This window comes from Anabrus simplex, chromosome 2 (assembly GCF_040414725.1).
Source record: "Anabrus simplex isolate iqAnaSimp1 chromosome 2, ASM4041472v1, whole genome shotgun sequence".
Classification (NCBI taxonomy): Eukaryota; Metazoa; Arthropoda; class Insecta; order Orthoptera; family Tettigoniidae; genus Anabrus; species Anabrus simplex.
This window is the reverse complement of record NC_090266.1, coordinates 760,282,808-760,298,500: the sequence shown is the minus strand read 5'-3', so window position 1 is coordinate 760,298,500 and position 15,693 is coordinate 760,282,808. Positions and strand designations below refer to the sequence as shown.

The following is a 15,693-nucleotide window of genomic DNA, read 5'->3' as shown; positions in this document are numbered from 1 at the left end:
TAAAATGTGTATGACTGCCATTTATACTTGCCATCATGCTATCCTTAGCTGACTTCTTTGCTAGATTAAATTTCCTAGTAAGTTTCTTCAATTTCTCCTTACTTCCACAACCATTTCTAACTCGATTTCTTTCTGATCTGCAACTTCTTCTAAGTCTCTTTGCATCTCTGTTATAATATAGTGGATTTCTACCATTTCTTACAAGCTTTAAATGTACTTTACTTACCTGTTTTCAAAATCCTGAAGAATTGCTTTAAATGCATCCCACAGATTGTTTACATTTTTATTTCCTGTTTTCCACTGATCATAAACAATTTTCAAAAACTCCCTAATGCTTGTCTTATTGGCCATATGGTGCTGCCTAATAGTCCTACATTTACAACCTTCCTTTCTATCACATTTAATTTTAGCTATTACAAAAATAACTTCCCAGATTAACTTATTTGCTATTTGTTGGTCATACTTCCTGTCATTCTTATTACCTTCCCAACTGACATTTGGTAAATTGAGATCACCTGCTACAATCACATTCCTTTCCGTATCAATCCCATATAGCTGATTATCTTATCAAATAATTCCAAATCAGCATCTGCGCCACCCCTTCCAGTTCTGTACACTCCAAAAACATCAAGTTGCCTATTATCTTTAGACATGTGCCTTGCTTATACTGTAGAATTGCATGTTTGTCATCTTAAATTTTTTTATAGCTTACAGATTCTTTTTCATCAGAATGAATACTCCCTCTCCTCCCAATCCTATCCCGTCTCAACAATGAACACTCCAGTTCTGTGAGATAATTTCTGCATCCGTTATATCATTTCTCAGGTATAAATCAACTCCTATTACAGTGTCTGGTAAGTATATATCTATTAAATTACTTAATCCTATTCCTTTCTTTACAATACTTCTACAGTTCAACCCTAACATTTTTATGTCATTTCTACTTGACTTCCAGATCCCTGTACCTTCATCACTGCTCCCTAGTCCACCCCGTTTCCCTAATGGACCTCCCTAAAACCCTTCTAAAAAAACTTCCTAACTTATACATACCATTGCAGTTCAAATGAAGGTCATAGTCTCATTTAAATCTCTGATCATCTTCCAGTCAGTATCTCTCCTGCACAGTATTCCATTGATAAAAATCTCTGCTTCTTTAAACTTCACCCATACTGCATTAACCAGATCTAAGTTTTCCAGGTGTCCTGTATTATACAGGATTTGCGTATTTGAAGGTCTGAAGTACGGTCCCATTTTAGTAGCATACGGGATGCCCTTTATTCCTAAATTTAAACAACTCACTTTTGCCATGGTTAAAATCGTCTATTTATGATAACATTTACTGATTCTGCGTTTCAGTTAATTATTCTTCATCTAGTGATTCTGCACTATGATCGAAACTTGTAGTAGGCGAGCAAACCACCAGCGCTGTTCCCAAGTGAGGGACTCGTGGGATCAAGGCACAGAGGCATCTGGTTTATGTCTGTGCAACAATTAACTGAACCCTGCATTCGTTCGTTTACAAATTCCTTTAGCAGAAATTGTTAGAGCTGGCAGTTTATGTTGTGCTGTGGTGGGATGAGAGTAAGAGAGTTCTTACTAGTGTTGTTATAATGTGCGATTAAGGGAAATTCAGCATTATTGAAAAAGGCTAAAAGTGAAGAAAAATACTGTTTTTAAACTTTTTATATAGAAAATATCTGTAATCAAGTTTGTGCCTACAGTGTAATTATACCTAGTACAGTAAATTATATCTAAGTGTCTTCTTGAGCAAATAATCATTATGTCGTATCTACATGACCTGTCCCCTTATTGGCATTTCAAAAATCTGGCAATCCTAACCACACATTCCCAACTATGTTGGTACTTATACCTGCATGCCTTACGTTGTTGATACAACATGAAAAACTACCAACAGCTCCTTTTCCTCCCCCTTCTCTTCTACTTTCCTCAACATCTGCCTTAACCTAATTCTTGGATTAGGCTCTACCCTGGTTTGCTTTCCCCATATGTTTTACAATGGAATCCCCCATGACCAGAGCCTCAACCCTACCCACCTTGTTTGATCCCCTCCCTCTCCTTGTGGCTGCAGAAGCTACTTTTTTTTTCTCCCTTTTCTCCCTCCCATGACCCTGTTCCACTTTTGTTTCCCTATCCTCTTCTGTACATTTCCCTTTCCTACTTTTGTACTTCACTGCAACAGTTCCTTCTTCCTCATCTTCCCTCTGCTGTTCTTCCTGCAGTTACTCATATTGATTTCTCACAGACACCTGTCCTGAATTCTGTTCCTGAATAGAGCCCTCAGCTGGCAATTTCTATCCCCTTGAAACATTGAACTACACGTCTGCTACACCTCCTCCCTTTCTTTCCCATCCCTCTTTTACACTTATCATATCTCACGCATTGTTTGAGGGAGGCCTAATTTCCTTCCTGTCCTCCGAGAGAATCCTAATTATTATCTCCCTTAAACTCTTCAACTCCTCACTCATACACCTTAATGCCTGGCCACACCCACAGTTCCTACACCTGCATTCCTTAGCCATTCTTTACTCTTCTTTATGGAATAATGAAAAATCAGCCAAGATACAATTATTTATTCTGTGCAAGAAAATTCAAATGAAAGAAATGTCGTCTAGGATCACACGACAAGAAAGTAATGAATATACTAACTGCACTACAATACTAATTAGGCATATTATATTATTATATTTTTATCCTAGAATTATACAATTCTAAAATGCAGTTAAACCTATCCTAATTACAGCAATAGAATTCTAGTGAGAAATTCATTTCTAGAGAGCTATTTCTCCTACTACACACATATTTTGCAATAATAAAATAAGCATGCTAATTTCTAATAAAATAACACTACAATCATTTTAAACTGCATTCAGATGTATTCTAATTAAAATTGCAATTAAAATTTGAAATTCATATTAATTTCTTAAGGATTACACAACAAAGCTAAATGCATAGACACTTATTATTATTATTATTATTATTATTATTATTATTATTATTATTATTATTATTATTATTATTATTATTATTTGACCATACTAGACTCCAATAGAAATAAAAGCTGCCATTTAGTTAAATAATGAAATATCGAAAAGGTTACTGTACACAAGGATAACACACAAATACAGCAGGCAAGATGCTGTCTAATAAAATCACTACAATTCTCAACTGCTCTTAGGAGTATCCTAATTATAACAGGTTAACTGAAACAATACAACTGGAAATTAAACTAAATACTTGATACTTAGTCAGGTTATTATTCTTCTTTTCTACCTATGCACTAACAGAAGAGAGATTTTTTACCCTACTAGCAAAATATTATGCAATGATACAGTAAGCATGATAATTTATAATAATATACGGTAACAGCATTAGAATGACTTAGGATGGTGAAACAATTCACACATGGCATTTACTGATATATCATCATCTGATAACATGTAGTAGGAAATTTCCTTTTAAAGGAAGGATTCCCTCTACTCCAAAGTAGCATATTGCTCTAATCACTGTTCTTCATCCTAATTTTTCCTTTCAGTAATAAATTGTTTTAGCTTAATATTTTTTATATTATCTTTGAGTTTCATCAATTTTTTTGTTGTAAATAATACATTGTTATAGGAATATGTTAGTTATAAATAATTTGATGACCCTATAAATTTAATTTAAAATCAGATTTGTTGACAGTCCTTACTATTGGATAGTGATGTTATTACTTTTGGATTTGTTCATTTCCATATGATCATATTTTTTAATATACAAGTGAGTTTGTGTTAGTTTCTCTCATGTAAAATATTATGGTAATACCATAAATGTTCAATTCAAAGTGTTTGCATGCTTTTCACAAGTATCTGTTTCTGTTTTAGTGACAGTAAAAAGAAAGGACCATATGAAACTTACTATATCCTAGATAAATGCGTCTTTTTATTTCCTCAAATGTTATCACCATGTGTCCTCTAAAAACTTAGTATAACATTTTATAGTTGAAGCTTAGTATAAAATGCAACCTATTCACATCTGAATATTCAGCATTTGATAGAAATAATACTGTGGGCTTGATTGATATTTGTATTGTAAGCCTACTTGAAAAAACTGGTTTAATATAAGTTATTATTCAAGTTGAATAGGGAGTCTTGATAAGACAAACAAACAAACAAAAAAACAAACAAACAAACAAATCAATCAGTGTTGCAACAGCCCATTAGGGCCTCGGTCTGCTAAGACGACTGCTGTCCAGCCAGATGGCCTGCACGTGCTGAAGAGCCACGTGGTCAGCATGACAACATTTAGAGCCTGTATTGCTTGACTTTTTTGACCAGGCTTGAAAAAGCACAGAACTAAATTATATGCAAATTACTGATACCTGCAATTTGTATGAGTGCAGAGAAAAATTCATCAATAAAATTGGTGGAGTACACTGGAGCTTTGCTTCAGCAGTGCTTCTAGTGTACGGAGTGGTGTTCCTGGATTATAAGAAAGAGGAATCAATATGAAATAGGTAATGAATTATATATGGTCAGGTCCTGTATATTTGTTTTTGTCTTCTTTTCATTCATATGTATTTATTCTCAGTAGACTATATGTATAGTACATAATAATGTTTTGCATGTGTATGATGTTTTATTCCAATCCCCTAAATAATGCAAACTGAAGTCTGACTGCATTGTTTAAATTTGAATGATGATATTCCCTTTTATTTCTCAGCAACTAGTGAACACTATATTCCAGCTGTGTTAGAGTGATCCGGCCCTGCTTAATTTATCACTACAGCACTAGCACCCACTGACTGAACAGGGACATCTGATTGATTTCTGAAGTAAATTACTTTTCTGTTGGCAGAACTAAGCTCAGGATTGAATAATTCTTCTAGTGATTGAGTGATGAAGTAAATAGTGTTATTCTGATGCTAGTAATACTGAAGGTTTTTAAAGACATTGTACCTTATACTACTTGTTCTATAATAATTTACTTGGTTGTGAACTGGTTGATATTTGTACTTATTTAACATAATATTTATGATTTCTATCACTCATTTTGAAAGCAGCTGTAGTTATAGTAGTTCAGTACTTAAATGTCTCATGTATTTCTTCATCTAGCTCTTGTGGTTGGGGCCAAATTCATAATTTCATTTAAGGAGCTGATAAAGATCAAGTTGGAAGAAGAGAATTGGGTATTTTCAGGTGTTAATTTTCAGGACTTGATGTGAGAATGTGACATATCTGCAAGGAGAGGAATGGGAACTATTATTTACAGCATCAACAGTGGTATTATCTGAATAAGTGTTTTATATTTATTAGTATGTACCTTAGGATTAGAGACATTAGATTTCACATTCCATTTTATCTGTATTGTTACAATCTAAAGGGACTTTCATAAATGGGATACTTTATTCTTGCTTTCTTCTACAGCAAGTGTATAAACAAACTGTTTTAAATTGACTGAAAAACTGTAGTAGGTCACACAAAGAAAACTGCAGCAGTGCTTTCAACCAGAGGTCATTGGCTCATTGAAGATTTAGCACCTAGTATCCATATAACTTTCTCTATAGACAGCTACTGCTTGTTTGTCAAGCCTAGCACTATGTAAAACACTTGACAATATCTAGAAAGAAAACACAAGTCAAACAGAATGTATGCATTGGATCAGTGATAACAGAAACTGTTGATCACATGTAAAATATACTGTATATATAAAAAATATGCCTGTATATAGTGCAAGGCCCATTTTTTGCTAGACATTTTAAAAGGAAGATTTTACCTAAAACATGTTTAAGTTCATCATCACAAGATATTTCAGTTCTGCTATTTACATTTATGGTTTAGGTATGTTCCTTGAATTGCTGTTTTTGTCTGGCAGTGGTATTAGTCATTCTCAGAGTTATATGGATACATCAGTAATATTTTCAAATAATCATAAGTTAATATAATGGAATAAGTGAAATTTTGAATGTTGGAAAATTGGTATCAAAGATATCAATTTTACAAAATTAAAATTGATGTTTTCTCCTCATAGAAGAGTTTTTTTCATGTTTTATTTAATCATATGTTAGAATTGTTGATATATTGCCCATTAATGATCCAAACATTATATTATTTCATTTCTTGCATCAGTTTATGTTGAAGAAATGATGATAGAATTCATTACACATGGTGCTAACAGAATGCAATAGATCATTTTATTTTAATTGTTACGTGGGGAAGTAACAGAACTTTTAAAAATGATAGTTGTACATTATTTTCACACCCAATAGATCTATTTATTACATACTGTATATTAAACCAAATACTATGGCACAAGAGCCCCAAAGGTCTATTGCCTACCAAGCAACCTGTGCTCATCCCAATGGCCTGCAGATTATGAAGTGTCATATGATCAGCCCTACAAAGCCTCTCGACCATTATTCTTGGCTTTCTAGACTGGGGTCGCTATCTCACCATCAGATAGCACCTCAATTGTAATCATGTATGACCACGAACCAGCCCTCAGATCTGGGTAAAATTCCCTGACATGGCTGGGAATTGAACCCAGGGCCACCAGGTAAGAGGTAGGCATGCTACTCTTACACCATGGGGCCAGCATTACTTAAATTATGGAATATAAATTTGTGCTAATCCTTAAAATATGTAAAATTTCTGCTTTAATTTAATGTAGATTATTAATTGTTGGCTGACTTTGTGCTTATTTCCATAATATTACATTTCAAGAGTCTCTCTCTTTTCAAAGATGGCTAACACATTCTTTATAATGTATGCCTGTCACCAGATATACAGGGTTCAAAGTTTGTTACTATATGTTTGTATCAGTAGTTTTCAAAAATGTTGTAAAAGATAAAAGACTGTACTGTATCAGTAAAGTCTGCATGTAGAATAAAGTCTGTTAGAACTCTGTGTGATAAATTGCTGAAGAAATTGAATAATTTAATGCTGGGATAGGTAACCTGTATTACACCAGAAATTCTAGAATTCTGATCATTGAATCAGGAACAATGATTTTTGTCCTGATAGCAAAAAATCCACAACCTGTTTCCAGTCATTTGACTGGGTCAGGAATGGAATGAATGAATGAAGCCCCCATCTAGTGGCGAGGATAGGAATTGTGCCAGCTGCCAAGGCCTGTTGCACTCCCTGATAGCAAGTCATTCATAAAAATAATAATGGCTCATTTTCAGTATAAACATGGAAGTGAACATAAAATATTATTTTATTTAAAATAATTTTCTTCACCAGTTCTTAAATATTTCAGATATTAACAAGTCATTAATTACTAGTTGTGGAACACATATTGTATGGAATACAGTTTTACAAAGTGGTTGGAAACAACATGAACTGGGTATATGAGCATTAGAAGATTGATCATACTGATTAATAATTTGAAAAAAGTATTTCAGTGCCATGCGCCATTGTCATTTTATCGTCTGCTGAAGTTAGTCAATCAAATCACTTCCCAGGTGAATTCAAATGGGTATTGTGAGATAGTATTGCTAAATCTGAATGTGGCTTAAGCCCAGCTTGGGAGCTATGTTGAGAAATCATCATCAAACACACAGTGGGTTTCAGCCAGTGTTATGTTAGTGTATTTGCTATAGAGAGATCCTGTCAGACTGGAGGTATGTGTTCAAATCCCTTCCCTTGCAAAGTTTTTTCTTCAGTTGGTGCTCTCAAGCTGGTCTTCTGCCACGTGCAGTTTAGCAACACCACCTCACAAAGCCCATTTGGATTCGCCCACAAATTGATTTGATTGGCTATATTCAACAGCTGATTAAGTGACAACGTTGCGACATATCAAGTTATTCTTTTCACATTATTTTTCAGTATGACCAACCTCCTAAGACTTAAATACCAATTTCATGTTATTTCTGACACCCTGTATATTCAGATGTATGACAAGATGTTAATCAATGAAGGATAGTGTGCAGTGTGCAAAAGATAACAGAGTACTATACTTTACTTGGTGTAGTGCATGTTGCTTTGCATTTTTACTTCAGAAGAGGAACTTTTCCATTCACCAAAGACAAACACTTTCTGGTGCATTCAGTCACTTTCGTATCAGTATGCGCTTGAGGTAATGCTTTTGTATGCAGGACATAGCACCTTGCAAGCACAATAGCAGTGACAATAGAATTCATAAAATCAAAAGTTACTGCATAAGTAGCTCACTATTGCCTGACCACTGCCCTAATTTCCTATGCTTGTCAGACAGTACCTATTTCTTATTTCTGGTTTCGATGTTATTAATACAGGAAAACTTTCTTATAGTAAGAGAAGAAATTACAGCATATCTGAATCCAATGTTGCTTTCAGAAAACAGTTTGTACATGTAGATCTCATTTAGCTTTCTTAGCACCTTAACATATCAATCAATCAATCAATCAATCAATCAATCAATCAATCAATCAATCAATCAATCAATCAATCAATCAATCAATCCTGATCTGCATTTAGGGCAGTCACGCAGGTGGCAGATTCCCTCTCTGTTGTTTTCCTAGCCTTTTCTTAAATTATTGCAAAGAAATAGTAAATTTATTGAACATCTCCCTTGGTAAGTTATTCCAATCCCTAACTCCCCTTCCTATAAATGAATATTTGCCCCAGTTTGTTTATAGGTAAACACTCACATTTAGTAAACTTAACAAGCATTCAGAGAGTAACATGGGGATTTACCTCTTGGTGATTCACAAGATTCAAACCTGGATTCCTTGCTGTTTGACATTTATATTAATGGCCTCCCAGCTAAGGTTAAGTATTCCAATTGTCTTTTATACCGGGTGAACTTTAATAAAACTGACAAACTGCAGGGACTGATTCCTGACTGGAAATGAAGAAAAAAATGTCCTACAAACATGTGTCCGGAAATGGACAGTGTGCGTGCTAAGACAATAAATAGTCCCGGAACACAGTACATAGCTGAATCACATCCACGTCACAGCAGATGTTCAAAGTGGCCTCCATGGGCTGCAATGCATGCGTTCAAACATCGTATCATGGATTGCCTCACTCTTTCGTACGTTCTGGCCTCTCGCCGAATAGCGTCGCAGGCGTCGTGAACACACTGTTGAAGGGTCTGCACATCAGGAACTGGTTCAGCATACACAACACTTTTCAGATGTCCCCAGAGATAAAAATCCAGGGGGTTTAAGTCGGGTGATTTAGGAGGCCATGCAACAGGGCCTCAATGTCCTATCCAGCGCCTGGGGAAGATGTTGTTGAGGTGTTGGCAAACTGTAATGTGAAAGTAGGGTGGTGCTCCATCGTGCAGAAACCACATAACCTGTCTTATTGCCAAAGGCACATTCTCAAGCAATCCAGGCAGAGTATTCTGCAGGAAGTCCAGGTACCTTCCTCTGTTGAGGCATTCTGGAATAATAACTGGTCCAAATATGTGGTCACCAAGAATCCCTGCCCAAACATTGATGCTGAACCGATGCTGGTGAGATGCTTCAACCATTCCCTGGGGATTTTCTGTAGCCCACAGATGAAGATTATGCAGATGACGATGCCATTTCTGGTAAAGGTTGCTTCATCGGTAAAGAGGACTGACGACAGAAATCCCATAACTGTGACGGCCTGGTGCAAGAACCATCGACAACATCCTTCCCGTAGAGGAAAATCCGCTGGTGATAATCCTTGCACTCTTTGCAGGTGATAGGGATAATAGCAGTTGTCATGCAGGATACACATAATCGTAGTCTAGCTTACACCATGTTGCTGGGCCACTTGCCTGTAGCTTGTACTAGGGTTCGTCTCAATGTCCTGTAGAACCTGTTCCTCCATATCTGGTGTACGCACAGTCTGCCGCCTCCCTGCACGTTCATCTGTCTGAAAGGACCCGTGATCACACAAACGATAAAAATGGGCTTGAAGCATTGTGTGATGTGGTTGGTGTCTGTGAGGGTACTTGTTTAGGTATAGCCGTGCTGCCTCTCGACCGTTTCCATTGGCTTGGCCATACACAAACACCATCTCGGCTTGTTCCCGACATGAATACCGGACCATTCTGCTTCTGACAGTATGCTGCTTCAATCACACTATCTGCAACAGAAGAAACACACTGCAAGTAGTCAGAGAAAATTTCATTCGTCAGTGCCATCTACCGTCGCAATGATGCATTTCCGGACACATGTCCATAGGACATTTTTCCCTCCATTTCCAGTCAGGAATAAGTCCCTGCAGTTTGTCGGTTTTATTAAAGTGCACCCTGTATGCACATGATGTGAAGCTGTATAAAGAGATAAAATATGATAGATACATGGACAAATTACAAAGCAACTTAAATCAATTATATGAATCAAAATCAAATAACATGGCACTACAGTCCTGACGGGCCTTGGCCTACAAAGCAACCACTGCTCAGCCCGAAGGCCTGCAGATTTTGAGATGATGCATGGTCAGTGCAACCTCCTCATGCACCTTATCCATGATAGATAGTCACTCTCAGCCCTCCTTATGTTGTAAGCCTACAACTTCAGAATCATCTTTCTCAACTAGCTATTTGCTTTACGTCGCACCAACACAGATAGGTCTTATGGCGACGATGGGATAGGGAAGGCCTAGGAATGGGAAGGAAGTGGCTGTGACCTTAATTAAGGTACAGCCCCAGCATTTGCTTGGTGCAAAAATGGGAAACCATGGAAAACCATCTTCAGGGCTGCCGACAGTGGAGTTCAAACTCACTATCTACTGATTACTGGATACTGGCTGCACTTAAGCCATCTTTCTCAAACCTCCAGTCAAATTGCTACATCTTCACCCCAAACCTTGATGATATTGTACATGACTTGAACTGTATATTAGCCCAGATTGAACAGGTGAAGCAGAATCACCTGCATCTCACTTCTTGCTAATGTGTTGTGCAGATCTCTCCCAACTTCAATGAATTACAAGTGTTGGTTTTGCAATAAAATGCCTTTTAACTAACAGAAAAGGAGTCATAATAATGATTATATGCTGGTATTATGGCCAGTGGCCAGGATGAATGTGGTCTCCTAAGAATTAGTCTTTATATCGTGTGCAGATAGAGAGAGCTTTTATCAGACCTGGTGCATGTGGCCTCAGCAAATTTCTTGTTTGTTTAAAGTTACTGCAGTTGTAGATATACATTTGCAGATATTCTTCTACTGCACAGAAGAGTTACATTCCATGTTTATCAAGAAATATTCTTCAGTTTATGGTCATGATTGGAGAAAATTTGAAACCATTGATCAGCATCTGGAGCAAAATAGGTCTCGTAGATACTCACAGTGCATTGACTGGTTGCATGAGACAGCTCATGAAAAATAAAAATACATACAGAATATACCCCCACCAAAAAAAATCCCTGAAGTACAATTGTGATATGTCACATACTGTTTTTTTGTCTGTATGTTATGATGAAATAAGTCTTAGCATTGGAGAAGTCATTCCATATTCGGAGAGCTTTTGCAGTAAAATGTCATGATCAATTTTGTCAAAAGCTTTTGAGAAATCCAAGTAATATTTTCTTCTTATTCTTCTTATTCTTCTTCTTTTTTTTCATGGGGCCTCTAAATATTAGTTTCTAATTAGCGTCAACCTCTAAGATCTTTTGCTACCATGTTTTTCCTTCATGCCCACCCAGATATACCTGCTCCCTTCACAAAGCTGCAGGTTGTTCTTACTGGGTCTTCTTTGATATTTTCTCTCTCTTCACCTGATAGACCTAGAGTGAAGAATCTGATACTACCCAGCACCTCACATTCGAAAAGTATGTGATCAGCTGATTCATCTGCTTCATTGCATTTCCTACATATATTGCCTATTATTACTCCAATGCTATGTAGGTTTTTTTTTTTTTTTTTAGATGGCAGTGTCCTGTCAACAGTCCTACTACCCATCTTATACTTTCCCTGCTGAGTTTCAACAGTTCTTTAGTATGCTTCTTCTTTGGTCCTTTTATCAGTTCCTTTGCAAGCCTGCATCCTGGAGTATTTTTCCAGTTCTTCATTTGTTTCTTTTGTAACTATTTTCCTATGTAGTGTCGGGCTTGTCCATAGGAAATCCCACATACAGTTTCTGGGCCTAGAAAATTTGTTTCTGCCCCTTTCCTGGCCAGTTTATCTGCCTTTTCATTTCCTTCTATACCTGCATGCACTGGTACCCATATTATTGGATTATGTTGTACTTTGAGAGCTTCAGGAGAAATGAATTGGCAATACCAGATAATTCTGTATGTTATCCAGACTGCTTCTAGTGCCTTAATGGCTGTGTGGCTGTCCATAAAAATGAAAATGTTCTTATTCCTATAGTTCATTTTCAGATTTTCTTCAAGACATTTTGTGTTATCTATCACTTCAGCTTGAAAGACTGTAGTGTGTTTGCCCAGGCTCATCTGGATTGATCTCTCAGGTCTTCCCCTGTTGATCCCTCCTCCTGTGCCATCAGTCCACCACACTATATCTTCTTTTTCAGTATTCCATTTGTTGATATCCCAGTCTTCTTTTTATTATCTGGGTCTCAAACAGTTTTTCAAAGTTGTACTTTGGTATCATATGATCAGAAGGCATGTTTAGAACTTCCTCTGTTATTACTCTGTTAATTTTACAGTGTCCTAGATTGGGTCTTTGTGCGTTTCAGCACTCTGATTGTGCCAATCTATATGAACTCTTTGTAGTCTGTCCTTTTATGAAATTGCATAGTGATGGGAGGTCTAATAAAATATTCAAGGCTTCTGTAAGTATAGTCCTCATGGCCCCAGTTATGGCTATGCATGCCATACTCTGTAGGCTGTCCACTCTATTGCTGACTTTTCCTTGACTTACTTTCTGCCACCAGATGATTGCAGCATAGGCCATTAACAGTCTAATCATTGTGTACATCCACATTACCATAGATGGTCTTAGGCCCCATGTCTTCCCGATGGCTCTTTTACATGCATACAGCAAGTTCTTGGCCCAGATTATGTTCCTTTCTATTCCAAGTAAATTATATCAACATTACCTTGCCGATGAAGCACATTAAAAGCATACCACATAAAATTAATGATATTACTCACTGTTGATCTACCAGGCATAAAGCCATGGTGATGTTCGTATGAAGAACCATATCTTATAAAAAAAAAAATTCCCTCTTCAGAAGTACTATCAAGAGTTCAGATACCATGAGTGTATATTCATTGATATTATGATAGCGATGAAAAGAAGTACATCTGTTTTTTCATCTGATTATTAAGAACGTATTAAACCTGTATAATTTACATTAAATGGGTATTTCATTTTGAGTAGAAAAAATGTTTCTCATATTTTGGTGTCCTTGATGTTATTGACATAATTTCTACCTCATGGACGAGATTTGTAAGTTAAGCAGTTGGATAGTATGTGCAATTAGACATATTACTTTCGATAATGGTGACTGTAAACATGGAGTGTTTAATCAGGAAAAGGAAAGGAACTAGTATGTAGTTTTCAAAATCATACAGTGCCTTTATTAAATTAAAAAGATGATGACGGTTCTGGGACGCTTTGAAGGTTAAGTACAGTACTCTTGACGACTTGCTAAAGAATTCTTTCCGTTGGAGTGTGAGTGGTACAACATGAACAGTAAAGCCATTTGGGGAAAGAACGATGCCACTTGTAAGGAAGCTAAAGATGAGGAGTTTGAGGTAGAATATGAAGCTATTGAAGAGCACAAAAAAAAATCTGACGAGGTGCAGTTAATATATATGGGAAGTTTCTCAGTCAAACTGATATGTAAAACAACTTTAATTCAGTATGCACCTGACTCACTTCCTGCAGAAAATTTAAATTGATTTCCGAAGAAAGAGTTGGAGCAGTTTGAGGATGAGGTTAGCACTTCTTTGGAGAGGTCAAGTCAAGGAAAGAAATTCATCTGTGTTATCCAGTCCTTCTTCAGAATTTGGTAGGAGACTATCCTGTGAACTGCAAGTTTTGGATCAAGAATCAGTCTGTGGTTCCACCTCAAGGATCAACAAAGGGCCGTGTATGATGGAATTGGAATGAAGGAATATCGTTATCACCGATCTTGGAAGTGATCAGCCTGAAAATGAATTGCCCCTTGGATAAGATGTGGCTGGGAAGTTGTTTACCAGTCAAATGCAGGTCTTGGAGTGTAGTTTGATAGCATTGGAAAAATGACCTGGGTGGGTATGTTGGGGACACACATTGAAAAAAAGAAATTCAACTCTGGTGCCGTAATGACAATCACAAAGTTGTCCCATAGTCCAAATGTCTGAATTGTGGAAATTGGATGTGCTTGGCATAATAGACCTTGTTCAAAAAAATCAAAAGAAATAAAGGTGGCTGTAATGGATTATTGCAAGAAAACTGTAAAAAGAAATGAAGAAGGAAGGTACAAAATTTGTCTTTCATGGACAGAAGACAAAGATGCATTGTGAAACAACAGGGACATTGCAGAAAAGTACATGTTCTATGACTGCGAAACTTATTTGTGAAAATTGATTTGAAGAGTATGATGCTGTACTGCATTAATGGGCTAAAGATGGCATTGTAGAGGAGATACGCGATGAAGGGGCTGGAGGCAGTGGTTACTTTCTATTTCATTGGGGCATATTTAAAGACAATCAGCTATGCAAATTAGACCCATATTTGATGCATCCAGTAAAAGGAAGGGGGAGTTGTCACTGAAAGACTGTTTGAATTATGCTCCAAACTTGCTTGACGTTATCCCTTTAGTTGTGCTGAAGTTTCAAGAGAGGCTAGTGGGTGTGATCTTGAATATAAGAGTGGTCCTGCAAGTATCAGTAGATAGGGCTGATTGAGATTTTATGAAATTTTGGTGGAGGGAAGATCATAGTCAAACAAGCTTAAAGATCTTTTGTAATCACTGCATGGTCTTGGTGGGGATAAATTGCAGTCCCTTTATCCATGGGGCTGTCATTAACCATCACCTGGATGAAGTATCAGGGAGAGTCAAAGGAAACAGCTGTAAGATTGAAGCTCTCCTTCTACGTGGACCATTGCATCACATCATTGAGCTCAAAGGAAGAGCTGAGAGTATTAATTTAAAATGCTACTGAAATATTTACAGCAACAAAATTAAATCTGAAAGGATGGGAAAGTAACATGTTTTTTCAGGTACAGAAGACTCAATCTCTCCAGTACTGGGGCTGCTATGGAACAAGTGGGGAAATGCACTGTCTTGTGTCGTAAAGAAATGTGAAATTCATGATGAACCTGTAACAAGACAAAGTATTCTATCTGCCTGTCAGTGTGTCTTTGACCCCATTGAGTTCTCTGTCCAGTGACCTTGTTGCAAGAAAGTTGAGAGCAGAGCATAAGTTTGGACACAGAGGTATCATCAGAAACAGAAGAGAAGTTCATAATATGGAACGAATAATTACCTCAAATAGCTTCTGTCTCAATACAGAGGTGATTTACTTTGACTGACTCTAGGGAGTCTTCACTGCTTATGCTGCAGTTGTATTTTTGAGAAGTCAGCATCATAAAGTCAGTGTGCAGTTCATTTTCTCAAAAGTGAGGGTAGCACCATTAAACAGAATGACAATACCCCAACTAGGATTACTTCCCTGCTGTATTGGTGTTTGAATGTTAACCACTGTAAAGGAGAGTGCAATGCTGTTTTTGGACAGATGCCACCACTGCATTGATTTAGATAAAGAAGGGTGAAAAGTGGTGTGTTTTTGTATGAAGTAGAGTGAAAGGAATGTTGACTTTCTGTCACAGAGGAG

At 36.9% G+C, this 15,693-nt stretch overlaps 1 protein-coding gene across 1 annotated transcript in view; it reads left to right on the top strand.

Moving 5' to 3' along the window:
• mmd (mind-meld) overlaps positions 1-15,693 on the top strand; it is a 1,597,006-nt gene that overhangs the window by 1,533,358 nt on the left and 47,955 nt on the right. The window lies entirely within an intron of this gene.